The 21,883-nt window shown below is 39.1% G+C and overlaps 1 long non-coding RNA gene across 1 annotated transcript in view; it reads right to left on the reverse strand.

Moving 5' to 3' along the window:
- The window catches only part of LOC122453882, a 253,302-nt gene extending 233,395 nt beyond the window's left edge, over positions 1–19,907 (reverse strand). Inside the window, exon 1 of the long non-coding RNA XR_006273208.1 lies at positions 19,823–19,907. This is a non-coding gene — a long non-coding RNA (uncharacterized LOC122453882). The remainder of the gene's footprint in view (positions 1–19,822) is intronic.
- Between the last annotated feature and the right edge of the window lie 1,976 nt (positions 19,908–21,883).

Here is a 21,883-nt window from a genome sequence, read left to right on the forward strand (position 1 = left end):
TCTAAACAAAAAATGAATGTGTTAAATGTATATCCGAGAATACACAAGATTGACAGTAAGATTGGAGAAACAAGCTGGAAAAGGTCAAGAATCAGGGCAGTTCCAAAGTAAGTGGATTTAATCAACATTCTTACCACAATACCATCACTGGAATGAACAATCTACCATCTTACAACCTTTCTGCATTGGTCCAATCAATATTGGAAGCTTCACAAGGATCTGATTAATCTAGCTAGTAACACATGCCTACTCCTAGTGGGTAGATAATTTTCCAAAGGCAAGAAAATTTCTAGAGGGAGAGAGAATTCTTCAAAAGGAAATTAACTGTATACTCTAAGATTCCAAATATATGATATTCTGGAAAAAGGCAAACAATGGAACAGTAAAAAGATCAATGGTTGCCAGGACTTAGTGGGAGCAGGAGAGGGAAGGATGAAGAGGCAGATGGCAGAGAAAATACTATGGCACCATAATGCATGCTATTATTATACATTTGTCCAAACCTGCTGAATGTACAACACTAAGAGTGAACTGTAATGTATAATGTAGCCTATGGACTTTGGGGTGATTACAGGGTGTCAATGTAGGTTTATCAACTGTAATAAAATTACTCCTGTGGTGGGGAATGTTGGTAATGAGGGAGTCTATGCATATGTGGGGGCAAGGAACAGACAGGAAATCTCTGTAACCTCCCCTAATTCTGCTGAGAACCTAAAACTGCTATAAGAAATAAACATTTAATTTAAAAAAAAAAAATTAGCGTGCTTATGCTAAAACAGGGGAAATGGGTGATGGGGAACCAAAACCCAAAATATGTCTACTACCACTAGTGCCAGCTCCTGAATTTCTACACAAAAGCAGCAATCTGGCTGAAAGGAGACAATAGGATATTTTTTTAATTTTACTTTATTTTTGACTGTGCTGGGTCCTCGTTGCTACAAGAGGGCTTTCTTGTTGCGGCAAGTGGGGGCTACTCTCTAGTCGCGGTGGACAGGCTTCTCATTGCACTGGCTTCTCTTGTTGCAGAGCTCAGGTTCTAGGCGTACAGGCTTCAGTCGTTGCGGCACACGGTCTTAGTAGGATCTTCCTGGACCAGGGATCAAACCCATGTCCCCTTCATTGGCAGGTGGATTCTTATCCACTGCACCACCAGGGAAGCCCAATAGCGTTTTGTTTTGTTTGTTTGTTTGTTTTTTTATGCTGCATTTCACTGGCCATCTCACAGCTTTGACTTCGATTCTAACTCCATTTGGGTAATTTGAAGGGTTGCTGAAAATTACTGGCTAATTTAAGCTTCTCCAAGCCACAGCTGGGCCCCTTCTACTGACCACAACCCCAAAGACACCCCCTGGTTTGCTATAACAGTTTCTTTGACCTTATTCTGGAATCTCCAGTAGGATTAACCAGAGAGGTCACCACATAGAATAATGACACAACAATGGCATAGAAATAAACCACAAAGTGCATCCTAGACTGAACTAAACAATGATTAGCCAGTTGGATTACTCTTTAGGTATTTTTTATTATCCATGAAAGATGTCAAAACTTCTCAAAAGAGGACTCTGTTCCACGGAAGCAACAGCATAGATTTTAATCCCCACATAAAAACAGACAAAACAACTATACACATGCCAAAAAAAAAAAAAAACCCACAGACAATATTTATAACAAAGTGTTTTCACTTATCGTACTGGCACTGGTTGTATTAGTATTACTGTTCTGAGATGTGCGTGTAATAAAGTATAAAACAAGCTAGTAATGAAAGTATATTGTAATTTTCTCATCTCTTAAGTCCTTGACAACCATGATTCCGAATGTCAAAGGAGATAAAGATTTAATATATGAGAATATAAGTAAAAATTTTGTATTTTCGAATTGGAATCGGAAGTATTAGTATGAACTCATGAGGCTTTTAACCTTTAAATATATATACTATGTACTTAGCTATACCTGGCGGTTCAGAAAGAACCCACCTGCAATGCAAGAGATACAGGTTTGATCCCTGGGTTGGGAAGATCCTCTGGAGAAGAGAATGGCGACCCACTCCAGTATTCTTGCCTGGGAAATGCCAAGGACAGAGGAGCCCGGTGGGCTACAGTCCATGGGGTTGCAAAAGAACCAGACACAAAATAGTGACTAAACAACAAATGACAATATATTAACATATAATATATATAACATATTAATATGTAGATAATCTAGATTAAACATATATTCATAGATATATTGTGTGTGTGTGTTGTTACATTTAATTTTTAGCACTGTTAGTCAGCTGAAAAGGCCTAAAAATACTGACCAACCCAGAAACGATGAGCATCCCTATTACATAAATGTGGTTTTGAAATTCTACTTCCTATAAGAGAAAGCAAGGCTTCTTGGAGAAATGGCTGATTCCAGGTTAGGAGCAAGAAATGTACCAGGTGAGGCTGGAAAATTTTGTCACCAATAGTAAGGAAGTTACCAATGACTCCTAGGATCATGTCAAAAGAACCTGGAAAACAACCTGAAGACACTCCCAAAAAGCAGAGTACTTAATAATTATCGGATGTATAAATGCACTAGGTTTTCATATGTATATAGATATATTTCTGGGCTTTTAATTTTATTCCAATTATCGGTTGATCCTTGTACTGATAATTTGTTTTAATTACTATATTAATTATAGTAATATAATTAATTACAAATAATTGTGTCATTATTATTCCTTAACATTTTCTTGATGCAGGATCACAAGTTTCATGGAAAAAAACACTACTGATATTTTCATTTGAATTTCATTGATTACAAATTAATTTAGGGACCGTTGTTAAATGGCATTGGGTAATCTCACCCATGGGGCTTCGCTGGTGACTCAGACAGTAAAGAATATGCCGACAACGGGAGACCCAGGATCGATCCCTGGGTTGGGAAGATCCCCAGGAGAAGGAATAGCAACCCATTCCAATATTCTTGCCTGGAGAATTCCACAGACAGAGGAGTCCGACTGGCTACAGCCCAAGGGGTCATAAAGAGTCAGACATGACTGAGCAACTAACATTTTCACTTTCAATATCATCCATAAACAGAGAATTTATCTAAATATTCTTTCATATTGTTAATAAAATTTTATAATTTTAGAAATAAAATCTTATACATTTTTTCTTAAAGTTATTCTTGGTTCCTTATCACTGCTGTTGCCACTGTATGTAAGATCAATATTCTAATTACATTTTCTAATTGCTTTTTGTTTCTGAATAAAATACCATTAACTGTTCCATAATTTTATTGTATCTAGTAACTTATTGAATTTTCTTATTGGTTCTAATTTTCTTGGATTATCTAGATAGACGATCATATAGCCTATGAATGCCAGCCATTTTGTTTCTTGTTTTCCAGTTCTTATACCTGTTATATTTCTTTCTTATGGCATATAACAGCAGCAGTCTCAGTATAATGTTTATATAGAAATCGCTATTATTACCTAATAGTAATACCTCTATTAATTGGTTTTTCCAATGCATTTGTATTTTATTTACATATGGATAAGATCTTATATGAAATGTATACATAATAAGACTTAAGGATGAGTTTAAGTTGGAATGCTCTAAACTATAAGCAGCCTGTCTTTATCTAAATGTCAAAACCAAGATTCTACCACTAACATCTGGAAGTGCTTGAATGAGCCATTTGATGTCAAAGAATTAACTATTTGTAGATCACAGCTCTTCTGACATGAACTGCAGTTTATCACAGTACAAAAGTTCTGAAATATGTAGTTCTTTGAGATGAAAAAGAATACATTCTTCAGTCATCCTAAATAAATCCCAAATAAGCAACATGGCTGACAGGCAGAGGGTAGTCTATTTTCTTTTCAAATGTATCACCACTATGCATGATAGCTGCTGTCCGTTTGACATGTTTTTTCAGCTTAGGAGGAGCTCCTGGTTTGCGATTACATCTTATCTGATGTTAATGTCTTTTATTGCTGGAGTAAAATTAACTTAGATATGATGCATTGGATCATGATAAACAGTTGCAAATTTTGTTTGCTTACATTTTATTTTTTATTTTTATATCTCTGTTCATAATTTTGCTTTCTTATATTATCCTTGTATATTTTGCTTTATTATCAGTTATACAAATATCATAAAATGAGTTTGAAAATAGAAAATTCCTCTTTATTTATTACAATAATCTGTATACAGGTAATCTGTTTCTTGAGGGTTGTTAGAATTTACCCTTAAACCATCTGTGTATTTTGTATTTTTTTACATGGGGTGATTTTATTTTACTCAATGTTGTTAATGGAACTTGGTCTGTTCTAGTATTTTATTTCCTCTTTACTCCAATTTGAAAATGTTTATTTTTTTAGAAAATTGTTTATTTAATATAAGGCTTCAAATGCACTGGTAGAAAACTGTTCATGATAATCTCTAATACTTGTTTAAGTCCTTTTACCATCAGTAGTTTCCCATCTCTCTAATATTGTTTTATTCTGCATTCTCTCTTCTGAGTGATATACATCATTTAGTAATCTTAGCAATGATACAGGAGAATTAAATTATGAGTCTTTCTCTGAACAGGTCTTTATTTCACCCTATTTCTTGAATGAAAATTTAGTTTGATATAGGATTCTCAGTTGATAGTTTCTCTCAGCCCTTTAAATATACTGTTCATTATCTTGGGCTTCTATTTCTGGTAATGTAAAATCTGTTGCCAGTCTAGCTATTGTTCCTTTGTAAGTAATCTCTTTTCTTTCAGGTTGCTTTGTGGGTTTTTCTCTTCGTTTTTGGCAAATTTACAATAACATCTCTAGTTGAAAGAAAGGAATTTAAAAATTAGGAACATGGAAGAGCTATATTCAACTAAAACAAAAGCAGAAAAATTTACAGAACTAATGAAAGGCATTTTCCTTAAATCAGAGAAATATAACATCACAACAGAATAGTTGAAAATATATCTACTACAAAGAATATCCAAAATATATACATATATCTAAAAGTGAACATAAATTTTAAAAAGAATTTAGCAAGGTCACAAGATACAAAATCAACATTTCTAAATCAATTGCATTTTTATATGGAAACAGTGACAGATTTCATTTTCTTGGGCTCCAAAATCACTGTGGATGGTGAATGCAGTTATGAAATTAAAAGACACTTGCTCCTTGAAGAAAAGCTATGAAAAACCTAGACAGCATATTAAAAAGCAGAGACAAGGTCCATATAGTCCAAGCTATGGTTTTCCAGTAATCATGTATGGATGTAAGAGTTGGACCATGAAGAAGGCTGAGCACTGAAGAATTAATGCTTTTGAACTATGGCACTGGAGAAGACTCATGACAGTCCCATGGACAGCAAGGAGATCAAACCAGTCAATCCTGAAGGAAACCAACCCGAACATTCATTGGAAGGACTGATACTGAAGCTGAAGCTCCAATACTTTGGCCACCTGATGTGAAGAGCCAACTCATCGGAAAAGACCCTGACACTGGGAGAAATTGAGAGCAAGAGGAGAATGTGGCAACAGAAGATGAGATGGTTGGATGGCATCACTGACTCAGTGGACATGAGTTTGAGCAAACTCTAGGAGATAGTGAAGGACAGGGAAGCCTGGTATGCTGCAGTCCATGGGGTCGCAAACAGTCGAATACAACAGCGACTGAACAACAATGAGCAATAAAAAATCAGAAAATAAACATTTTAAAAAGATGATAAGATAACACTAGCATCAAATGCTTAAAACTAAATCTAACAACAGATAGGCAAGACCTCCATGCAAAAAGTACCATGGGCATGCTTTAGAGTATTTGATATTATAAAGATGTCAATTCTCTCCAAATTGATCTATAGATTCAATGTAATCCCAATCAAAATGCTACCACTTAGGTGTAGGCTTGTTGTTGTTCAGTCTCTCAGTTGTAGGCTAGGAGTAGGCTAGAGGGTAATTAACTTGATTATAAAATAGCCAAAATCATCTTCAAGAAGAGGAACAAAATTGGAGGACTTCATTACCAGATATCAAGACATACTACAAAGCTACAGAAGGCAAAATGTTATTGGTACAAGAACAGACAAATAGACCAGTGGAAAAAACTGAGTCCAGAAATAAGACCTAGAAACTTGTAATACTGTGGAGAAGAAGTGATCTTATCGATAAATGGTTCGAGATCAATTGTTGGGGGTGGGGGGGGGTAAATGTCAATGCCTACCACATACCACATATATATAAATATCCATTCCAAATGAATTGTAGACCTAAATGTGAAAGGCAAAGCACTAAACCCCCAGAAGACTACACAGGAAAATGTGTTTCTGATCTTAGGTCAGGCTAGGATATTTTTCAAAGGAACATAAAAAGCACTAAGTAGTAAAAAAAAGATCAATAAACTAGACTTAATTTTATTTTATAATTTTTATTCATTTAAATGCACCATTTAAGAAAGTAAAAAGACCAGCAAACTTGGGAATTGATTATTACTATTACTATTGCTTTGTCTTTGTATTTCAGTCCCTATTTCTCACATTCTGCTTTACATAGTTGAATTTTTCTGTTTTTTTTTTTTTATAACTATGTCAAGCAAAAAAGACCTAATCAGACTCTTAATCAAATTTAGAGTTATGTCTGGAATCACTTGGACATAAAAAAAAAAAAAAAAAGATGTATGTTCATTAAACATGTTTGGGAAAAACCCAGAGAATACAGCAAATATACAGACTGCAATGCTTAAAAACAGCCGACACTGAAGCATAAGATACTAAGCTGAGTAACCGCCTGAAAAAAAAAATCATATATATATATATATAGAGAGAGAGAGAGAGAGAAATTCTTTGAATAGAGAAAATAAACTGAAGCTTCCAACATGAACCATAAATCAAAAGTTATAAAGACAAATAATATATATAATAAAGGCACTGGTTGGTTTGTGATAGGGCTGCTTCTCATGTGGGCAAACCCTATGAATTCTGCTCAGAGCAAGGATTTATTTATTTGATGCTGATTAAAGATGTTCCCCAGCTGAGATAACTCTACCAGTTAGTGAAAAAAAAAAAAAAATTTCAAAGACAGACACTTCACATTGTTGCATCTTTTGTAAAAAGTAGTTATTTATTATTATTCTAATCTTCCATAAGCTATAGAGATGCAGTTAGCTGTATCATATTTTGTTCACGGGGCATAAATCAAACAACAGTAGTTACTGCTAAGAGCCAAATTCTTTACTTTGCTATGTCAAGTGTTTCATAAATTTTACTGAAAATGATACCCCAAGATTAAAAGCTCTGGTTAAAATTAATTTTTATTTAATATCCATCCTAATTATTACAAATGTAGAAGCAACATGCTGTATTTTATTATAGTCAATATTTATATTCCTTGAAGGCCTAGGTACTTCTGGCTAAAAAAAAAATGTGAAACAGCTCTATAATTTGAGACTTTAAGACAGAGAAAAATGAATTGACTGAAATTAATCAAACAACTTTATAAAATATATATATTCCCTATATATCCCATTTAGATATATTCCATATACCTATACTCTCTATATATGGTTTATATATTCAGGAATCAATTACTATGTAAACAATTACACTTGTCTATACAGACCAAAAGTCTTCTATACCACCTTGGGAAATCTGAGCAAAAATTTCCTCCAGGTAAAGTGCAACTATTAAATTGCCTTGAAGTAAATCAATATGTTCCTTTCTACTTAACCTCTCTTCCATAGCAACAGAAGCAAGAAACAAAATAAGCCTATTTAATGTGCAAAAGATGTACCTTGCTTTTAAATGTTTCTAGTCTAGAAGAGAAGCCATTTTTATTTCAGCACCTTCAAGTCTTTAAACATTTTCTTGCCCTACTCTATGTCAGTTTATATTCTTCATATATCAGGCTTGCCAATTACCCTGAATGAACATAAACATACCCCAGTTATTTAAAGTAAAGATAAAAGCAAATACCTTCAGGTCAGACTGCCTAGATTCAAATCCTAGCTTCATCACTGCCCAGTCATTTAATGTCATATGCCTTAGTACATTCATCAACAAAATGACGGCAATAATAATAATTAATAATAATATCTTTCTCCTAAGTTTGTTATTGCAAACTAATCCAAGCCAAATTGGCCATTCCACAATCATCAGGTTCTTTTGGTAAACGATGAAAACCTCCTTGAAGTAGACTCCACAATTCGAAGTAAAGGGGAGGGCTTCGCTGGTGACTCAGGTAAAGAATCCACCTGCCAATGCAGAAGATACTGGTTTGATCCCTGATCCAGGAAGAGTCCACATGCCGTGGAACAACGAAGGCCGTGTGCCACAACTACTGAGCCCGGGCTCTAGAGCCGGGAAGCCACAACTACTGAGCCCACGGGCCACAACTACTGAAGCCGTGCGGCCCGAGAGCCCGAGCTGTGCAACCAACACAATGAGAAGCCTGCACATCTTCCCTGGCCACAGCTGGAGAAAAGCCCACACAGCAACGAAGACCCAGCACAGCCAAAAAAAAAAAACATATAAGGAGGAGCACCTTCCCCTTCTCCACAATTTCCTTCTTGGCGGAATATTAAAATAAAAAATTCTTAGGCAAAATTCTACCAAATGCACCAGCAATTGCTAGCAAGCAAACACAAGGATAATCACATAATCTACTGTTTTAAGTTTGAGAAAGCCCCACTCTGTGTTCCAGCCCTCCAACGTTCCCCTGGCATGAAAGGCTCACTCTGAGGCCAGAGCAACAAAGTTCTGACGGCAGGACATTACCTGCTCAGGAAAGGTAACAAGGCCCTCCATTAACCAAAGGAGTACCACAGTACCACACAGAGCTAAGTCACCTTGGGACAGAGCATGCTCTGCACGTGTGCCAATTTATCAAAATGTGGAGAAAGCTCGGTTATACAGATTATGAACTACAGATCTTAACATGCAAATGAAGAAAAAGAGCTTTACAGTGGGTTATGGAACAGATCCATCCAGAATCCTCTATTGTTTATTCAGTAAATACTAAGTTGAGGTCTATTTTTATTATATTCTAAATAAAAGTTCCTGAAAGTCATGGACCTAGCAAAGAGAATTTCAAATGAGGCAGGGTAAATATTTACTTGACATTCCCCATGTCCTTAGCACCATGCTAACAGTGATTCAATATACAAAAGAAATATGATATTTTTCCTACTTTCAAAGAGCTTATAATCAAAATGAGGCAAAGAAACACAAGTGCAGTAATAGCAAAAGACTAATATTCTAAGTATAAACATGTATACAAAATTTGTGTGCAAAATTTACAAATGCTTTTGAAAACCATGAAGAAAAAAGGTGAGGTTTTTCAGGGGAAGTCTCAGGCAAAAGGCAAAATCTGAGCATAAACCTTAAAGAATAGTAGGATTTAGACGGATTGAGGAGCAGACGTTCCCAAATCTGGATTTGATGTTGGAAGAAGTAGGATGATGTCTCGCTGGAGTGATTTGAGTTGGGAGGCTCGATATGAATGGGTACATGGTAAGCTGAATAATGACTCACTGAAGAGGATCAAGACCTAATCGCTGGAATCTGGAACAAGTCAGCAAACATCATAAAAAGGACTTTGCATACGTGACTATGTTAAGGAACTTGAGGTGGGGAGATTATCCTGAACTATCCAGCTGGGCCCAAAGTAACCACAGGGTCCTTATAAGAGGGATGCAAGAGAGTCAGAGCCAGGGACTCAGAGACGACAAAGTGCAGAGTGACGTGGCACCATGGGCTAAGGAGTGAGTGCAGTCAAGCCTTTAATTTTATCCCCATAAGACACACTTCGGATTTCTGACCTCCAGAATTACAACAGTCTGTGCTGTTTTAAGCCACTGAATTAGTGAGAATTCATTATAGCAGCTGGAGAAAGAAATGGCAACCCACTCCAGTACTCTTGCCTGGAAAATCCCATGGACAGAGGAGCCTGGTAGGCTACAGTCCATGCAGTCATGAAGTGTCCAACACGACTGAACGACTTCACTTTCACTTTTCACTTTCATGCATTGGAGGAGGACATGGCAACCCACTCCAGTGTTCCTGCCTAGAGAATCCCAGGGACGGAGGAGCCTGGTGGGCTGCCATCTATGGGGTCACACAGAGTCGGACATGACTGAAGCGACTTAGCAGCAGCAGCAGCAGGATTACAGCAGCAATAGGAAACTAACACAGGGTAAATGTGATGAGAGCCTGAACTCAAGAACTCCTGGATTCCCCTGGCTGTGCACTGGGTAAGACTACATGCTTCCAATGTAGGGGGTGTGGGTTCAATCCTTGGTTGGGAAACTAAGATCCCACATGCTGTCAAGCATGGCCAAAAAACAAAAATCAGGCTAGTTACAAGATTTTTTCCCTAGGTAATGCAGAAGAGACTCACTAACTGAGAATGAATTGTCAAGGTCCTGTCCCATCAGACAAACCTGCAGGTTTTTAGGTCTATCTTCTCTCTCAAGGACTGCATTAATGATTTTTCCAGAGACTTCTATTTCTACAGTAAAGCTGTTATCTCAAGCTTATTTGCTGCCAGAAAACTCAGAACCCTGATAAGAACCAACTAAAAGCCCATATACATTTAGAACTTGAAATCCTGTTTACAGGAACATGCTTTGGGAAGCTCTTTATTCTTTTAGTGAATTCAGCAGAGTCTTGCACTGAGGGGAAATTATGCATGCAGTCCATAATCATGCAAGAGACTTCAAATATGTGACCTAAAAATTTAAGTCCAAAATTACACAATGAGAAGATTTAATTTGCCTTTCACTTACACTCTGTCATAGTCTAAATTTAAAGAGTCAAAATTTTAGTTACACAAAAATACAAAAATGGAACAGATTTTCATAGCTGAGCCCAAAACTTCAAAAAGACACCATATCATACGTAAAATGTGGAGATGTTTGCAAATATCTTATATAAGATGTGTTATACAATGTGACTTGTTTTCCTGATTACCATAATTACCAAGCCTAGGAAAATATAAACACAAAAACGTAATAGCACCAGAGAAAATGGATGGTTGGTTTCGGTTACAGCTTCTAGATTGGTAGTCTTACCAATCACTTTCCGTGTGCAATCCCACTTTAATGGTACAAATAACATGACAAATCTTTCTTCCCATTTGACCTAGACCTACCAAGAAATCTAGGTCCAATCTAAATTTAAAATGAAGGAGACTAGGCAGCACCTTCTAGAGAACACTGAATCTCACTAGGATAGAATCAGTTTTTTTGAATGGCAAAGTTTCTAGGCGCTCTAGAACTCAAACAACTTAACTCACTGAACCCTACGGTACCATGTTACAAGTTTCAGTTAAACCTTGAAACCTGGGCAAAAGTAAATGCTGACCCGGAGGAGGTTGCTGAGTTGTGATACGACATCTCAGGATCACTGAGCACAGAACTGAACATCTTTATGCTCCTTTACTTAACCCACAACTACTCCTTGAACAGTTCTGAGGCATCCTGAAGTGATTAAATGATAGTTTACATGTAAACTCCTTAGCACAGTGCTTGATACAGAGTAAGTGTTCAATAAATAACAGCAATGTGGAATATGATAATGACAGCGATTACTGGCATGAAGATAGAGGGTTGTGTCTGAGCCTGAATAAACTAGACTCCCTTACTACCCACCTCCAAGAGAAAAAGCCTTCAGCCTAAAGGGAAAACTTCCATAATGGCCTCTGGTCACTGGAACACAACTGAGCTCTTTCCTAAGCTACCTGGCTGCCTTAAATACCATGATGGTTCTGTCTCTACTGTTTCAGGACTTGAGAGTTGGTCCAGTACTATATGGCACAGGGAACTCTGCTCCATGTTGTGTGGCAGCCTGGATGGGAGGAGAGTTTGGGAGAGAATGGATACACATATCTATATGGCTGAGTCCTTTGGCTGTCCACCTGAAACTATCACAAATTGTTAATTGGTCCAATGGGCTTCCCCTGTGGCTCAGCTGGGAAAGAGTCAGCCTGAGATGCAGGAGACCCAGGCTCCATCCCTGGGTTGGGAAGATCCCTTGGAGGAAGAAAAGGCAACCCACTCCAGTATTCTTGCTTGGAGAATCCCCATGGACAGAGGAGCCTGGCCGGCTGCAGTCCACTGGGTCTCACAGAGTCGGACACAACTGAGTGACTAACACTTCACTTATATTCCAATATAAAATTAAATTTAAAAAAAAAGAAAAAAACAGAGTTGGCCCAGGAGAAGCTACCAATTTAACCCTAAAAGGCTGCAAGAACTAACAGGCTTACTTTCTCATCTCTCTCTTGTTCACCATAACCCAATATGTGTGATAAATTCAAAGATGCATGATCCAGATCACTCTTCAAGGGAGAACTTTCTCCGCATCTGTGATCAGCAGACAGTCTCCAACTGCTAGCTCTTTCACAGTCTGCCTCCACTCAAGAGAGCTCTCTTACTGTAGATAATGCCTGTTCTGTGACTGAGCAAAGAGGGGGTATAAAAGCTTGACCATTTTGGCCCAACACAGGACAACTCTGCATCAATTAGCTTCGAGTTGGCCAAGGTTTTATCAAGCCTGCATCAAAGTCCAAATATTTTCTCTGCCCCTGCTCATTTCCTTTCTCAGGTGTTAATCCCTAATATGTTTCTGCAGCCCAAACTGACTTTCATTGTATAGAAGGTACCATAAGGGAGGAAAGGAGAGGATGAAATAAAAGAAGACTGTCAGATTCCCAAAGTTGTATAGGCAAGAAACAGGCCAATAAAACTACTCATCTGCAAATACATGCTATCCCTCATGAAGATGGATGACTCCAAGGGGAGAGCTTCAAGTCCAGAGGGTGGAGGTGCGAACCGCAGAGAATTATTCCCAGGCCTTGAAACCTAATTTCATGGATGGATGAATCTGCATGGATGTATTTCGAAGTTGCCTGGGACTGGTGACTCCTTTATTCCTTCCATTTTCTCCCCTTTTGAACCGGAATGTTTATATCTATCCCATGCCTATCCACCATTGTTTTGGGGGAGCAGGTATTAATACTCTGTTTTTCCAATTTCACAGATTCACAAATGGAGATGAATTGTGCCGCGTGACTACCCAGAACCTCATCCATAACTGATGAGATTTAGGACTTCTGAGCTGATGAGATTTATATGAGGTTTTTGGACTTGGAGTTGATCTGCAATGGGATAACACTTCTGGAGGTGCTAGTGAATGTATTTAACATGTGGGACATAAGTATAAATTTGAAGGGTATAGACAGTAGACCATGATAGAACAGTGGCCCCCAAAGATGTCCCTCCTAGTCCCCAAAATCTACAAATATGTTATAAGAAAAAAGCCACTCTGTAAAGACGATTATGCTAAGGATCTTAAAATGGAGGAATTGTCTGAACAGACCCATCACAGAGCTCACAGCAGCAACAGAAACTAATATAAGTGCCCACCCAGGACACTTTTGAAAAATTAGCTGGATCTAAGAGCTTTATGTTAAATAGTTGCATGAGATCAACTGATTTCTGAATGGGAATCACATTTTTTTTATAGAACTGACTTTAATCAGTAAAGCATTAAAATTTAACATAACACTCTGGGTACATAATATTAATTAACAGATTGTATCAGAATAAAGTGTCTGCATATATTTGAGACTGTAGTTTCTAACTCCAAGCCAATTATTGGCACCCTGCCAGCACCATACTACCTCTAGAAAATAGTCAATTACAAACCTGGATATCTCTACCAAGAGGGTTGGAATCTAGTGTCCAAGTGCAAAGAGGAATCAGAAGTCTGTTCAACAGAGAATCACTGTCAAATCTTTCCAAGAAAATGGAGGAACAATTTACCTTCCTGTCCAATCCAGAATACCAAATAGAATAGGGAAAAAAAGAAAGTGGGGAAAAAAAGCAAGTAACTTTTCTTTTTCTAATAGTGTAGGAGAGGGACCTGGCATTTGTTTGGATTTTCTTTTCATTCTGAGCAGAAGGTCCTGGCAATAAACATCTGGAAGTTTGCCCATTATGAACTGTTTGGTTTCTTTTCCCCTGTTTCATGAGGCCATGGTGATATTATACTCTTGGAATTCCTCCTTTCATCTGCTTCCTTTCCCCTGACAGTTCATAAAGGATGGCCACACTGGGAATGAAAGCTAAGCAGTTACTCTTAAAATATCAAGAGAATTTAGGTTCTGTATACCAGAAAGATAATTTTTTTCTAAGTTGTAGTAGTTTCAATTTTCTGGGGCAGCACCCAAACTCCCATGTGGTCCTATAAGATCTGATCTAATAACTCCAAGGAAAAAGGTCCACTAACCTGACACAAAAATTGCATATAGGCTTTTTTGTGCTGTTATTCTTAATAAAAATGGTTGTCATGTATTGGTTTTATACAAAGGGCTAAATTCTCTTTGCACACTCTCTATATATACTCTTGTTTAACTCTCCCCAGAACATTTTAGATGTTACTGCCTCTGCTTTATACATAAGAAACGAGTTTTAAAAACTTAACAAATGCGTGCTGATCTCTACTGTTAATTAGAGGACATAGATGCAGGATTAGAACACTGGCCTAACTAAGCCAAGGATCCACAGGCTTAACCATTATTTACCTACTGCTTCCCTTCATTTCTGCATGAGAAGCAAGCAGTAAGCTTAGGATTTAAAATATTCAACAGGATAATGTTTTATTACATTAATTTGATGGGAAAAGTTCTTCATAATTCCTGCTAACCCCTGACCCTTCTCTGCATCTGGAGCTCTGAAAAATTTGGGCACGTTTATGCCATATGCAATTGTTATTGAAGATTATGTGCTGGTCTTCCTATCAGACCAGACAGACACCACAGGCTTCATGGGAGAGATATTAGATACTGTGATATTTTCTTAAGACGGTGGCCTGCACACATCTCTTTCGTCTGAGTATGTCCCAGGGTCCCCAGATTTATAAAGGGTTTTGAAAGGACAAAGTACATGTGCTTTTGTCCCCAAATAGAACCTGTGAAAGTGGCAAGTGTCCTAGAGAAGTCTTTCAGAAACTTCCATGACGAACATGGCGTAGGAGAAGTAAAGCCAAAGTGGCCAATCAGGGTGAGAAAGCCGGAGATGGAGACGACAACCTCTGGGTCCTTCCCTTATTCCAAGAGGTCTGGCCACCCTGAGGAGAGGCAGCTCTGGAGGGACCCTGCGAGAGTTTGTCCAACAACATGACTGTCATCTAGAGGACAAACAGACAGGAGAGAAGATGGAAGCTGTCTTTCAGGATGTCTGACTACAGAGGTGGCAACCAAAGCCAGCCCCTGCCTCACCATAACCACCTCCCACTCAGCAATTCTATTGGATTTAGACCCTGCTGTGCAGATGGAGGTAGGAAAATCCAAAACTAAGTTTATCTTGAACTGTTTGTCTCAGCACAATATGAGATTATACTCAGTTGAATGACATTTAGTTTCTGATATCTAATAGACAGGGGATTCCCCAGTGGCTCAGTGATAAAAGAATCCACCTGCAATGCAGGTCACGGGGGTTTGATCCCTGGGTCAGGAAGATGCCCTGGAGAAGGAAATGGCAACCCACTCCAGTATTCTTGCCTGGAGAATTCCATGGACAGAGGAGCCTGGTGGGCTACAGTTCATGGGATTACAAAAGAGTCGGACACAACTTAGCAACTAAACAACAACAATAGAATGGAAACTCAAAATATAAATTAAATTATGAAGGGTATAAGGAAGGAAAAAGATAATTCCCCCTCTACCCTTCTGAGCTCCTAGTTAGATCTCTGTAATAAAAGACAGACTAACAGGAGAAAAACAAATAGACATATGTACTCATATATGCCTGGGAGATACCAAGGAAAAGTGAGTAACTCCCCGAGATGGCTTAAAATCCAAGATTAAAAGCCCATCTTAATTGGGAAAGGGGAAGGGGCACGTAAACCTCCTGGGGCAGAGTAAATAAATGATTTTTAAGCGAGATGAATGGGCCCTTGAAGAACAGCTGGGAGGCATAAAAGTTCAAGATAAAGTTTGTCTGGGTGTGGCGCTAAACTGTGGTAAGAGTCGGTTTTCCTCAGTCGATGAAACTCTCAGGGAGGGGATTTATGACAGTTGAGTTCCTTTGGGAGGATCTGTCTTTAAGCAGAAAAGGGGAGTTAGGAGAAAGCCTCTCCCTGCATTTGCTGCTTTTCAAGTGCCTACAGCTCAAAATAATCAATAAACCAAAGCAGCGTATCCTGAGGTAGATTGTCCTAAACTCCTACAGTCACAGTTTGGAGTGAAATATCCTGCTACCCTGCAGGGGAAAAGATGAGATTTTCTTATACACATGAGCTTGTAACCTAAGAAAGATGCCTTAGTCAAAAATGATCATCAATTAGATCATAAATATAAATTGTGAGAAAATAACGTCTGCGTTTTTTATTTTTACTTTTAATGAAAATTTTCAAGCTACTCACAAAAGTAGAATAATATAATGAACTCCAGTTCCAGAAATTATCAAGATACTGTCAATCTTATTTCATCTATTATTACACACACGCATACACGCACACATACTTTGCTGTGGAATATTTTATAATGAATCATAGACATCACATAATTTCAAGCAAAAACTCTTCTGCATGTATCTTTAGTAGGATTTAAAAGGAATTTTTTAGCATTACCAAGATACCATTATCACACCTAGTAAAATTAACAATAGTTCCCTAATGTAACATTTATGCCTGTTCAAATTTCCCTAGTTGTGCCACAAACATCTTTTTTCAGGCTGGTTTCATTGAATCAGAGCCCAAACAAGGTCCACAGGCTGCATTCAGATAATAGGTCTCTTAAGTCCCTTTTAATGTGTAAAAATTTACTCTCTAAAATCTGTCATCTTTAATTTTCAAATACACAAGTAATCACATCTCTGGACTGAGATGAGCACTAAATTCACAAGCTTACAGGCTGATCTAAATGTGGGCTGGAGTTGTGCTCTAGCTCCAAGACAAACAATTCATCAGAAAGGGATCTGGCGCCCTCTAATGCTTTTTTGAAATTATCACTGTTTCTGATTCTCAAACCAATTAAGAAACAGAAAAATAATCCTGATGATGGAACTATTGTTCCATCTGTTCAACTTTGTAGATGCATGTTTCTTATATCATACTACTATAAGAAAGGAATTATTTCTTCCTTTCGATAATGAAAGTTAAGTTACTGAATGCCAAGTACAGAGTCAATTCCTCATGATATTCTCTGTCATGGAAGATCACAGTTCATCATTCAAAGTAACATTACCATTTACAAAGTAACATTTACAGAAGAATATCTTGCCGCTATTTCCCAGATACCCCACTGTTTTAACAGCACCTTTCTTTCAAACTGCTATTGTTTTGTTCTATACATTACTGTACTTGAAGGGTTCATAGGTGTTTCTCTAAAAGATATAAGACATAGATGTCTTATAGTTGTTTTTGAAGTTGCATAGGATGATGAAATATATAACAGAGGAAAGAGATACAATGAAAGAAAAACAGATTATAACAATCCTTAGAATTGGGAGATAGTAGCAGGCAGCACCAGAAGAGAGATATAGATGTTATTTATCAACATGTGCTAAATCAATATATTTGAAAATAATAATTGATTATACAGTGCTATAATTGATTTTTAAAAAGGGCAAGAAAAGATACACCTAATCAAGAAAGACTTGTTTGCCTTGAATAATTTTCACATCTATGAGTTAAGTATGTGGATAAGCATGCATTTGCTGCCAAAACATTAAGCTTTAAACATATTTTTGTTTATGTGTAAAAACTGTCATTGTTCTGCCATAAGCCACTCTTTAAAATGCATTCCTGAAAGAAGAGTGTAAAGCTGAATTAAAGTGAAAAAGAAGCAAAGCATAAATTATACCCATTCTCTAGCATTGAAACATGTATATTACCATGCGTAAAATAGATAACCAGTCCAAGTTCCATGCATAAAGCAGGGCACTCAAAACCGGTGCTCTGGGACAACCCAGAGGGATGGGATGGGGAGTGAGGTAGGAGGGGGATTCAGCATAGGGGAACACATGTACACTCGTGGCTGATTCATGTTGATGTATGGCAAAAACCACCACAATATTGTAAAGTAATTAGCCTTCAATTAAAATAAATAAATTATACCCATTCTCTTAAATAGTTGAACAACCCCCACACCCCAACAAAGTCCTTCATATAGAAATTCTCAGAGTAGCAATAACTTAACTATTCAAGGCAGGTCTCTTAAACATGTGAGAAATGTTTTCAACTGTGTCAAGCGAATGCCAAATTTAGGAAAACACTGCCACCTTCGAATTGTTCACAAAAAGCTAAGGTTCAACAACAAAATCCAATATAATTTTGATTAAACACGAATTCAATCTCCAGCCCAGCTCAAACCTGACTTGACTGCAGGCAATGTTGATTTATTCCTCACTCTCCAATGAAGCCTCAGGTTTTATTCTAGGAATGATAGAAACAGGACCAATAGATAATGTTTTTAGTGTTTTCATCACTCTCTATCAGGGTGACCTTGGTTTCAACTGGATAGCTCAGATCTTGGGGAAATGGATGAGTGTCTGATTGTTTTATTTTTGCAATTACATGTTGAAGGGAATGAGAGCAAGACAGTGGATAGTCCCACTACAGTTCATTCTGAGGCCAGAATGAGGAATTTCCTCCACAGCTGGGTTCAAAGCAGAGACACAGGACTGAGGATAGTGGAAGGCTGCCCATGGTGGAGGGTTAAGTTGCACAGTCATATATCTGGGTTACCTTCCCACTCTAGGCCACTCCCCCACTGTCCCACCCAAGCAAATGTCAATGAATGACAAGAAAGTGACATCCCCCAGGTTGCTTCCAGCCCAGTGAAGAACAGCAAGAGGGCCAGCGCTGACCCCATGGAAACTAGGAGAGCCTGGTCCTTCCTTCCAGACGGACCACTTCTGACTCATCCTCCTGACACAATGGGCACATCTCTGGGCACATCTCAGGAAAAGAGCTGTCCAGACTATCAGTTCTCATTATCGGGGGGTAGTTATGTCCCATTAAGCTGCCCTAAACACTGAAACAACTGATGGTAGTGAACCATAAGGAGCTTCAGTCCTGTCTGACTCTTTGGGACCCCCAGGGACTGCAGACAGCCAGGCTACTCTGCCCACGGGATTCTCCAGGTAAGAATACTGGAGTGGTTGCCATCCCCTCCTCCAGGGGATCTTCCCAGCCCGGGGATCGAACACGCGTCTCCTCTGGCTCCTACACTACAGGTGCATTCTTTACGCTAAGCCACCTGGGAAGCCCGACTGAACCTTGACTTCCAGGCAAACACAGGGTTAGATTCCTGGTCACAAGACCTTCATCAACACATCAACACAGAACCTTGTGTTACACGAGCTTCTGCTGAAAGCCACCTAGTTTCATATATGCTATTGATTCATTAACACTGAATTCGTATCCAGTATTTAAGTCATGCCTGAACGAAGTTCATCAACCACACGCCTTTTCTCAGCAAAGCCCATGGCAGCCTTCTGACATCTACAGACACTACACAGCACTGCAGCCACTTTAAAGGGCAAAATCACCCCCAAACAGCACAGACACGTGAAAACCACGGCACTGAATACCGTACAGAAGACACCTGCCGACAGTGGCAGAGCTGAAATGGAAAACCTGTGCGCCACCGTGTCCCCGCCCAGCTGGGAACAGGCCAGCCGGGCCACTCAAACTTTGTGAGCTTGCGCGCACCTTCAGGAATGGGGGTTGCACATACATTTTATGGCATGGACGAATTTGTAAATACAGAATCCACGAATAATGACAACGGACTGTGTTTGAGAAGAGCAAGCTCCGTTCCTAAAGAAGCATCTCCCCAGGAGCTGGCCTACCTTGGAGCGAACTGAAGACCGCCAAGTATGACACCAGCCAGCCCTCCTTTTTCACCCGCAGAAACTGTTACGGGGCCAGTGACGGGCACTGCTCTTGACCACCTGGATGACAAGGGTCGCTCTTACAAAAGAATGTGGCTCAAATTCGGGCCCGCAGGAGAAGACATGGCGGCTCTCACGCATGCGCCCTCGAAAGAATGCGCCTACACGCTGAAACAGACATTGCGTCAATGCCTGATTGAGTGGAGACGGAGACCTATCTGCAGACCAGTGAGCATAGCCCAAGAAACTCTCCTCATCATCAAGGACTCCTTTCCCAAAAACCTCAACATGCTCTGTCACTTGCTATAGCTTGCATTTCCTGAATTGCAGTTCCTCGGCTATGCCCGAATAAATTCCGTTTCTGGTGATGTGAGTTTGCCTCAGTTTACCTCTTTATTTAGGTTGACATACTGAAATGACAGACCTCTTTGGATAACTCATTAATTAACCAGGATGAACTCCTCTGGCAAACTGGGCGGGCTTACCAGTTGGCTTTGTTTCAGGTATGACCCTCCTGGTTGAGAAAGTATCCCTGGGATTTTAGAGTCAGAGACAGTGAGGACCTCAGAAAAAAGAAGAAAGGCCTTCTCACAACGGAAAATAATAATAATAAGGATTAGAGTCATTCATTTAAACAATTTTAAAGAGTTCCATTTTATACCCCCATGTGATGGAACAGAATAGATCAGTTTAAAAAGGTTGTAAGCAAGGTTTTCCTGGTGGCTCAGTGGTAAACAATCCTCCTGCCAATGCAGGAGACACGAGTTCCATCTTTGGTCCAGGAAGACCCCACGTGCTTTGGAGAAACTAAGCCTATGGGTCACAAGTACTGAGTCGGGGTTCTGGAGCCAGAGAACCACAACTGTTGAGCTCAGGTGCCGCAATTCCTGAAGCCAGAGTGCCCTGAAGCACTGTGCTCTGCTTGCAATGAGAAGCCGGTGCATTGCAGTGAAGATAACCCCTGCTTGCAGAAACTAGAGAAAAGCTCACACAGCAAAAGCCTGTGCAGCAGCAAAGACCCAGCACAGTCCAAAATAAACAAATATTAAAAAATATTTTAAAGGGGGTCTAAAGCAGTTTGCTGTGTACAGTGGTTGATGACATACAGCTAACTGCAGACATACATGCCAGTAGTCCCTCTTCACGTGCCCACTTCCCCAATCACAAAAAGAAAAAAAAAAAAAAATCCGAAGGGAAAATATGAGAACTACCAGAATGTATTAGCTGGTCCAAGGCCCCTGGAGGCTAAAAGCTGCAGAAAGTCACGTCCCTTAACAGATCTCAGCTCTCTTACGGGGTGAGAGGTGGAGTCGCCTATTGTCATCAGCCTGGACAGAAACCACTTCTTCTTTCCCTGGGGCTTGGAAAATATTGAGACATTCTGATATTCCCTCCCAAGATTATGCTGTGAAACAATGAATCCTGCTTCAGTTATACATTTGTAGTTATGGGAGACAAAAGAGGGTGTTCTCTTTTATAAGAGATATTTTATAACATCAAGCAGTGCCTTCCCATGCTGCTGTTTAGTCACTAAGTCAAATTTGCCTCTTTGGGACCCCCATGGGCTGCAGACAGCCAGGCTCCTCTGTCCATGGGATTTCCCAGGCAAGAATACTGGAGTGGGTTGCCATTTCCTTCTCCAGGGGATCTTCCCAACCCAGGGATCAAACCCATGTCTCCTGCACGAGCAGGCAGATTCTTTACCACTGAGCCACATGGGAAGTTGTTCCTTCCCATGTCCCTCCTATTACAGATAAAGGCTTGAAGCAAAAGCAAATGTAAGGAAAACTGTTCAAATCATCTTACTATATTTATTCTGAACCAAGGCAAATTCTTTCCTCTGAGTGACAGGTGTGACAGAAATGGCTCTCATTTACTACAGGGAGCCAAGCCTGGATTGGAAATTTCATTGTATCAGGTCAAAACCTTATGAGGTCAGAGTTATTATTCCCATTTTATAGATGTGAAAACTGAAGGCCCAAAGTCATCAGTCAGTAAGTAGCGTTGCTAAAATTCGAT

The sequence above is a fragment of the Cervus canadensis genome, chromosome 15 (genome assembly GCF_019320065.1).
Source record: "Cervus canadensis isolate Bull #8, Minnesota chromosome 15, ASM1932006v1, whole genome shotgun sequence".
Classification (NCBI taxonomy): domain Eukaryota; kingdom Metazoa; phylum Chordata; class Mammalia; order Artiodactyla; family Cervidae; genus Cervus; species Cervus canadensis.